The sequence below is a fragment of the Acomys russatus genome, chromosome X (genome assembly GCF_903995435.1).
Source record: "Acomys russatus chromosome X, mAcoRus1.1, whole genome shotgun sequence".
In the NCBI taxonomy this organism is placed as follows: domain Eukaryota; kingdom Metazoa; phylum Chordata; class Mammalia; order Rodentia; family Muridae; genus Acomys; species Acomys russatus.
This window is the reverse complement of record NC_067169.1, coordinates 90,539,379-90,547,510: the sequence shown is the minus strand read 5'-3', so window position 1 is coordinate 90,547,510 and position 8,132 is coordinate 90,539,379.

The following is an 8,132-nucleotide window of genomic DNA, read 5'->3' as shown; positions in this document are numbered from 1 at the left end:
CTTGAGTTCTGTCCTTCTCCCTGCCCACTCCATCTCTGGGACTACAATGTACCTGCTTTCTCAGAGGCAAGTGGCCATCAGGGACTATCAGGTGAGAACTCTGTCCACAACTCCTTTCCTGTCCTATTCTCCTGAAAAACCTAGCAGCAGTGAGCCCTGCCCTGTCCATGGTACACTCCATTCCTGGACCACAGGTCACCCTCCATTCCTGGAGACCAGTGGCCACCTGGGGCAGACAGAAGCCAGAAGACATCTGGCACCACCAAGTTCAGCCTCCATTCAGAGAGACCTGTGACAGACAGAGGCTTGCAGCCAATAGGGACCACCAGAAGCCTGTGACCATCAGGGACGATCAGATATAAATTGTATCTGCTCCCAGGCACTCCATTCTCTAGACGACAACTTGGCCTGCATTACCTGAGGCCTGCCAATACCAGAGACAACCAGATGGCTAAGGGCCAGTGTATGAACACAAGCAACAAGATCTGGGGAAATATGGCAAGCACTATAAGAACCCAGTTATAATACTACAGCAACTCCAGAATATCTTAAAATAGCTGTGTTAAGACCTTATATCCCATCTTATAAAGATGATAAAGGCCTTTAAAGAAGAAATGAATAAATTACTTAAAGAAATACAATCAAACAGGTAGAGGTATTTAAAGAATAAACAAATGAATCCCATAAAGAAATACAGGAAAAACAAGTGAAGGAAATGAATCAAACTGCTTGAGATCTGAAAATGGAACTAAAAACAATAAAGTAAACACAAATTGAGGGAATCCTGGAGATGGAAAATCTAGTGAAGATAACAGAAACAACAGACTCACGTATCACAAATAGAATTCAAGAGATGGAAGAGTTTCAGGATATGATAGAAAAAATTGATACATCAGTCACAGAAAATGTTAAATCTAAAAAAATTCTGACACAAAACATCAGGGAAATCTGGGATACTATGAAAAGACCTAAGTATAATATGAACAGAAAAAGGTAAAGAATACCAGCTCCATGAACCAGAAAATATTTTCAACAAAATAGTAAAAGAAAATTTCCCCAACCTAAAGAAAGAGATGACTATAAACATACAAAAAGCATACAGAACACATATTAGACTGGTCCAGAAAAGAAAATCCTGTCACATAATAATCAAAACCCTAAATACACAGAACAAGGAAAGAATATTAAAAGCCGCAAGGGAAAAGGTCAAGTAACTTACAAAGACAGAACTATCAGAATTATACCTGACTTCTCAACAGAGATAGAAGAGCCTGGACAGATGCCTTGCAGTTTTTAAGAGACCCATAGATGCTGATCTAGACTACTATACCCAGCAAAACACTCAATCACCACAGATAGAGAAAACAAAATGTTTCAAGACAAAACCAAATTTAAACAGTATCTATCCACAAATCTAGCCCTATAGAAAACACTAGGAAGAAAATGATAACCCAAAGGAGTTAACTACATCTAAGAAAATGAAAGAAATAATTCCACATCAGTAAAAACAAAAGAAGAGTAGCTCTCATAATCACACACACACTAGCACCACCAACATTAAAAAAAAAAAAAAAAAAAAAGTAACCAACAATTAATATCTCTCAACATCAATGGCCTCAACTCCCTTGTAAAAATACATGGGCTTATAGAATCAATGTGAAAAACAGGATTCATCATTCTGCTGCATACAAGAAACACATCTCAGCAACAAAGATAGATATTACCTCAGAGTAAAGGACTAGAAAAAGGGTTTTGAAGCAAAGGGACCCAAAAAGCAAACTCGAGTAGCCATTTTAATATATAACAAAATAGACTTTCAACTAAAATTAATCGAAAGAGAGGAATGGAGATTTTATATTCATCAAAGGAAAAATCCACCAAGATGACGTCCCAATTCTGAGCATCTATAATCCACATGCAAAGTTACTCACATTCATAAAAGAAACATTACTAAACCTTAAATCATACATCAACCCCCACACATTGATAGTAGGAGACTTCAACACTCCTTTCTCATCAATGAGCAGGTAATTGAAACAGAAACTAAACAAAGAAATAATGAAATTAACAAATGAGATGAATCAAATGGACCTAACAGACATTTACAGAATGATTCCAACCAAACACAAAAGAATACGCTTTCTTCTTGGCACCTCACCCTCTCCAAAATTGATCACATAGTTGGTCAAAAATCAAGACACAACACACCCAAACTTATGGGACACAATAAAACAGTACTAAGGGAAAAGTTCCTAGCACTAAGTGCCTTCATAAAGAAATTGGAGATATTCTGTACTACAGAATAGTAGTGATAAAAACTGCATGACATTGGCATAAAACAGACACCTTTATCAATGGAAATGAATCAAAGACCCAGAAATAAACCCATGCACCTACAGACACTTGATTTTTGACAAAGAAACCAAAACCATACAATAGCAAGAAGAAAGCCTCTTCAATAAATGATGATGATCTAACTGGATATCTTCATGTAGAAAAACCAAATAGATCCATATTTATCACCCTGCAAAAAACTAAAGTCCAAGTGGATCAAAGACCTCAACATAAAACCAGATGCACTAAATCTAATAGAAGAAAAAGTGGGGAATAGCCTTGAACTTATTGGCACAAGAGACAACTTCCTGAATAGAACACCAACAGCTCAGGCTCTAAGGTCAACAATTAACAAACATGACCTCATGAAACTGAAAATCTTCTGCAAGGCAAAGGACACTGTCAACAGAACAAAAGGACAGCCTATAGACTGGGAAAAGATCTTCACCAACCCTACACCCCACAAAGGGCTAGTATCCAAAATATATAAAGAACTCAAGAAGTTGAGCACCACCAATCCAAATAATCCAATTAAAACTGGGGTACAGAGCTAAACAGAGAATTATCAACAGAATAACATCAAATGGCTGTGAAATACCTAAAGAAATGCTTGATGTCCTTACTCATCATGGAAATGCAAATCAGAACTACTCGGAGATTTCTTTTTACACCCATCAGAATGGCTAAGATCAAAAACATAAATAACAGTACATGATGGCGACAATGTGGAGCAAGGTATACACTCCTCCATTGCTGCTTGGAGAGCAAACCTGTACAACCACTGTTGAAATTAATCTGGGGTTCTCGGAAAATTGGAAATAGATGTACCTCAAGATACAGCTATACCATTCCTGGGCATATATCCAAAAGTTGCTTCCCATATCACAAGGACACATGCTCAACTATATTCATAGAAGCTTTATTTATAATAGCCAGAAACTGGAAACAACCTAGATGTCCCTCAGCCAAAGAATGAATAAAGAGAGGTGGTACATTTACACAATGGAATATTACTGAGCTATTGAAAACAAAGACAACATGTAATGTTCAAGAAAATGTACAGAACTAGAAAAGATCATCCTGAGCAAGGTAACCCAGACCCAAAAAGCCACAGATGGTGTGTATTCACTTATAAGGATATTAGCCATAAAGTACAGGATAACCATGCTAGAATCCACAGACCCAAAGAAGCCAAGGATGGCACAAAGGAAGATCCTTAAAATTCATTCAGAAGAAGAAATAAAAGAGGCATTTGAGGTGGATGGAGGAAGGGTGGGAGAGGGAGTGAAGAGGGTAATAGGGATAGGGTTAAAATATGGAGAAAGCAAGGCTGGTGGGGAAGACTGAGAGAGAGAAGGGAAATCAGTGGGTAGCATCTCTGAGACAGGGGAGGCTCCCTGGAGTCTATAGTAGTGATCCTAGCTGAAATTCCTAGTAGTGTGTGTTAAGGAGCCTGAAATCACCATATGCTATAGCCAGGTGGAACTTCCAGTGGAGGGAGGCAGACACCAACCCATCCATGAAACTTTCAACCCAAAAGTTGTCTTGTCTACAAGAAGTGTAAGGATAAAGATAGAGCAGAGATTGAGAAGATGGCCAACCAATTACTACCCAAACTTGAGACTCACTGCATGGGAAAGAGCCAACCCTTAACACTTTTAATGGTACTCTGTTATGATTGTAGACAGGAGCCTAGCATAACTGTCATCTGAGAGTCTTCATCCAGGAGCTGGTGGAAATAGATGCAGAAACCTACAGAAACTGGGCCCAAAGGGGCTCACAGAGACTGAATTACCAACCAAAGAGCTTTCATGGGCTGGACCTAGATCTCCTACACATAAGTGGCAGCTTATGTGCAGCTTAGTCAATATGTGGGTCACCTAACAATGGAAGTAGGGCCTGTTCCTGTTGCCTACCTGTGGATTTCGTTCACCTAGCTTGACTTCCTTGGCAGACCTCAATGGAAGATGATATGTTTAGTCCTGCTGTGACTGGAGATTCCAGGGTGAGTTGGTACCCCTTGGGAGCCTCCTGTTCTCAGAGAAGAAGGAGAGAGGGGAAATCGAAGGAGGCCTCATGAGTGTGGGACTGGGAGGAAAGGAGGGCGGAGGCAGGCACCAGGGTGTAAAGTGGTTAAATCTATCAGGCAGTGGTGGTTCATGTCTTTAATCCCCATACTAGAAAAGCAGAAGCAGGTTTTGAGTTCAAGGTCTCTGAGTTCAAGGCCAGCATGGTCTACCGAGTGAGTTCCCAGACAGCTAGGACTATGCAGTGAAACCCTGCCTTGGAAAAAAAAAGAAATTAAGACAGAAATTCAGGTGAAATTACTAGTTGAGGGGCTAGAAATGGGCTAACAAGGCATCACACTATATTTAATGCCATTATAAAATAATAGCTTTCCACTACTCTTACCTGATTCTCCTTTTTATAGTTGCCACATTACACACACACACACACACACACACACACACACACACACACACACACACACACACACACACACCAAAACAAAACAAAACAAAAACATGGAGCACATTTCCCTCAGTTTTAATTTGCTTTCTGCTGCTATGATTAAACACTAATGAAAATCAACTTGGGGAGGAAAAGCTTTATTTTGTCTTACTGCTCATAGTTCATCACAGAAGGAAACCAAAGAAAGAACACAAAGCGGGAGTTTAAAGCTGAAACCATGGCGGAATCTTGCTTAATGGGTTGCTTCCTCTGGTTTCTTGGCTGACTCATACAGCACAGGCCTGTCTGCCCAGGGATGGCATTGCTCACAATGGACTGGATCCTTCATCAATTAGCATTTAAGAAAATGCCCCAACAGGCATTCTTACAGCACAGTGATGAAGATGATTCCTCAATTGCAATTCCTTCTTCCCAGGTATGTCTATGTGTCAAGATGGCTAACACTATGGCACTCTTCTTTGTGATTTCATGTACAAACCAGTTATTAAAACTTAGACTATCCTGGAAGTGTTCGGTAACGTCCTTTAAAAAAAGTTAGATGTGAGACTGGAGAGGCGGTTTGGTGCTTAAAAGTACTCACTCCTCTTGCAGAGGACCCAAATTTGATTCCCACACCCATATCAGACATTTCAGAAGTTTCTGTAACCCGAGTTCCATAATGGAGGATCCAATGTGGGCACAGCACTGATCAACACATACTACAAACAGGCACAAATACAGAGAGGGGGGTGAGAGGGAGGGAGGGAGAAAGGGAGGGAGAAGGAGGGAGAGGGAGGGATGGAGAGAGAGAGATATGTAATAAAAATTAAAATTTTAGAAGTGTGATATGACCTTATAAAATTTCCCTTGTCAGTGTTGGCATAGCAATACTCTGGATGCAGTTACAGGTGGTAAATGGCTATTGAAAGAGGCAAAATCAGTAAACTGTTTCCTCCAGAGATGGCTCCAACGTGGGTGATTCAATCCTTAATATGCAAATTTATGGTAGAAATAATACTTAACAGTTCTAAGCTGTAAAGGGTCTAAATTAAATGTAATCTGATCTTTTCTAAAGAAGTTAGGATAGTAGATAGAACTCAGTGTCATGACCAGATTCATCTCTCTAGAATTATCCCTTAGCATGCTGGGGGGAGGGGTTCTCACTAACCACACGTTCCAACTGCTATAAAAACAGACTGGCTGCCAAGGTCAAAGAAGAAACATGGATCAGTGTACTTGTGACTTTTCTTGTCCTTATGACAAAAGACCTAACCACAATGACTTAAGGAGGAAAATTCTATTTAAGCTCACCATTTCAGAGGGTTACCATCCATCATGTCAGGGATGGCAAAGCTGAGTAAATCTGCCTATGGTGGGCAAACACTTGGAGGTGATTTGTTCTCCTTGCTCACACAGGAAGTGGAGACCACAGAGAAGAAAAAGGCATGACCACAACTTTCAAGTAACCTATTTTTACAAGCCAGGTGCCACCTCTTAAATGTCCTGAAGCCTTCAAAATAGTGCCACAAACTGGTAGCCAAGCATTGAAGACATGAGTCTGTGGGAGACTTTTCAGACTTAATCCATAGCTTTCAGGCTAGTAGTAAGACAAATGCTGAACTTAGCTTCAATATCACCAGCTTCTTCTTTTTATGTTGTTCATTAAGTTATGTTTAGATATTTTAAATCACTTTAAGTTGTTCAATAATGATTTTTTAAATTGCACAAATAATCCAGGGATACCTTTACTACACTATAGTTTGCTTTCCTTAATGCTAACTTGCATATCTTTGGCCAAATGAACAAAGCAAGGCCACTGCAGTGGCTCAGTCCAATGAAATGCAGGCTTTACTGGAATGTTGCTGGGTTTCTTACACTAATCTTCGTTTTCTGTTCTAGAATTCAACCCAGGTCCTATATTGTAATAGTTGTTGCAACTCTTTGGTCTTCCCCAATCTGTGACTGTCTTTGCCCTCATATTGACACTTTTGAGATGTGTTGGTCAATTAATTTGTTGAATGTTTCTCAATTACCTCAAGTCATTTTCTAACTCTCACACTGCATCTTGGTCAGGTTCATTTCTTAACATTTGTCTCTAGTTAAGGACTGCCTAAGTATTTTTTTTCCACATTCAACCACTCCCAATTTGTCACCACTATTTTGCCACAATTAGATTTGCTGCTTTTTGGATGTCTCTGGAGAATCAGTTTGTGATGTATCATGAGTAATGAGAACATTGTCAGAGCATCCAATGTGAAGCTCATTAATATGGTAATCATGCATCTGTGTTGTCATTTTGCCTAGTAGTTTAATTATGACAGAGGACTGTGGTGAAGCTGAACAACAGGGTAACATGGGTGCAGTCAAAAGTCATGAAGACAAGATAAATGCAGTACATGAAACCCCATGGAAATGCATGACATAAATAAGGTAACTAGACAACGTTACTTCAAGCCAGTTGTACATGAGAACCTTTCAAGTTTTGAGAGATGCTGGGCGTGACAAATAGCAATGGATACTGTATGCCCCTTCATAAAATAGAGGAGAAGCAGCTGAGATGAAGATTATGTGGAAAAAAAATTTTTGAAAGACATTCTTCACAGTTGAGTGAAGAGTAGGGTATGACTTTCACACGTACTCTGGTGCCTCATATTTGACCATGTCCCCTGGATGGGGAGACCTGGTGGCACTCAGAGGAAGGATAGCAGGCTAACAAGAAGAGACTTGATACCCTATGAGCATATACAGGGGGAGGAAGTCCTCCTCAGTCACAGTCATAGGAGAGGGGAGTAAGGGGAAAATGGGAGGGAGAGAGGAATGGGAGGATACAAGGGATGAGATAACCATTGAAATGTAATGTGAATAAATTAATAAAAAAATAAAAAATACAAAACCAAACAAACAAAAAACAACAACAACAAAAAGAAAGTGTCTTAATACTCCTGAACATGAGCTCCCTCCCTATAACAGAGTCATCTCCATTTACCTTCCAGGTCTATTGGCAGTGGTCATGGGGAGGAGAGGCAAATGCAATACAGCTTACAATGCAATATATTGGGACAGACTTAGGACTGCAAAATTCCACGAAGTGATTCAATTGTATTATCTATGCTGCCAAAAAGCCACTGATGGCATGGATCTGCTCAGCAACACAGCTCCAGGGTTTTTACTTTTAAGGAGTATGTTGCCGGTCTTGCTCCGTTGTGGAGCTATTTTGGTGTTTCCCTGCTTCCATAGCTCTTCTAAAAAGTCTTCTCTAAAAGTCTCCCTCTCTCACGCTTTTTATTCAAAATTTTGCTTTATTCATGCAATACGTTTTTGTCACAGTCTTTCCCCTCCCCTAACTC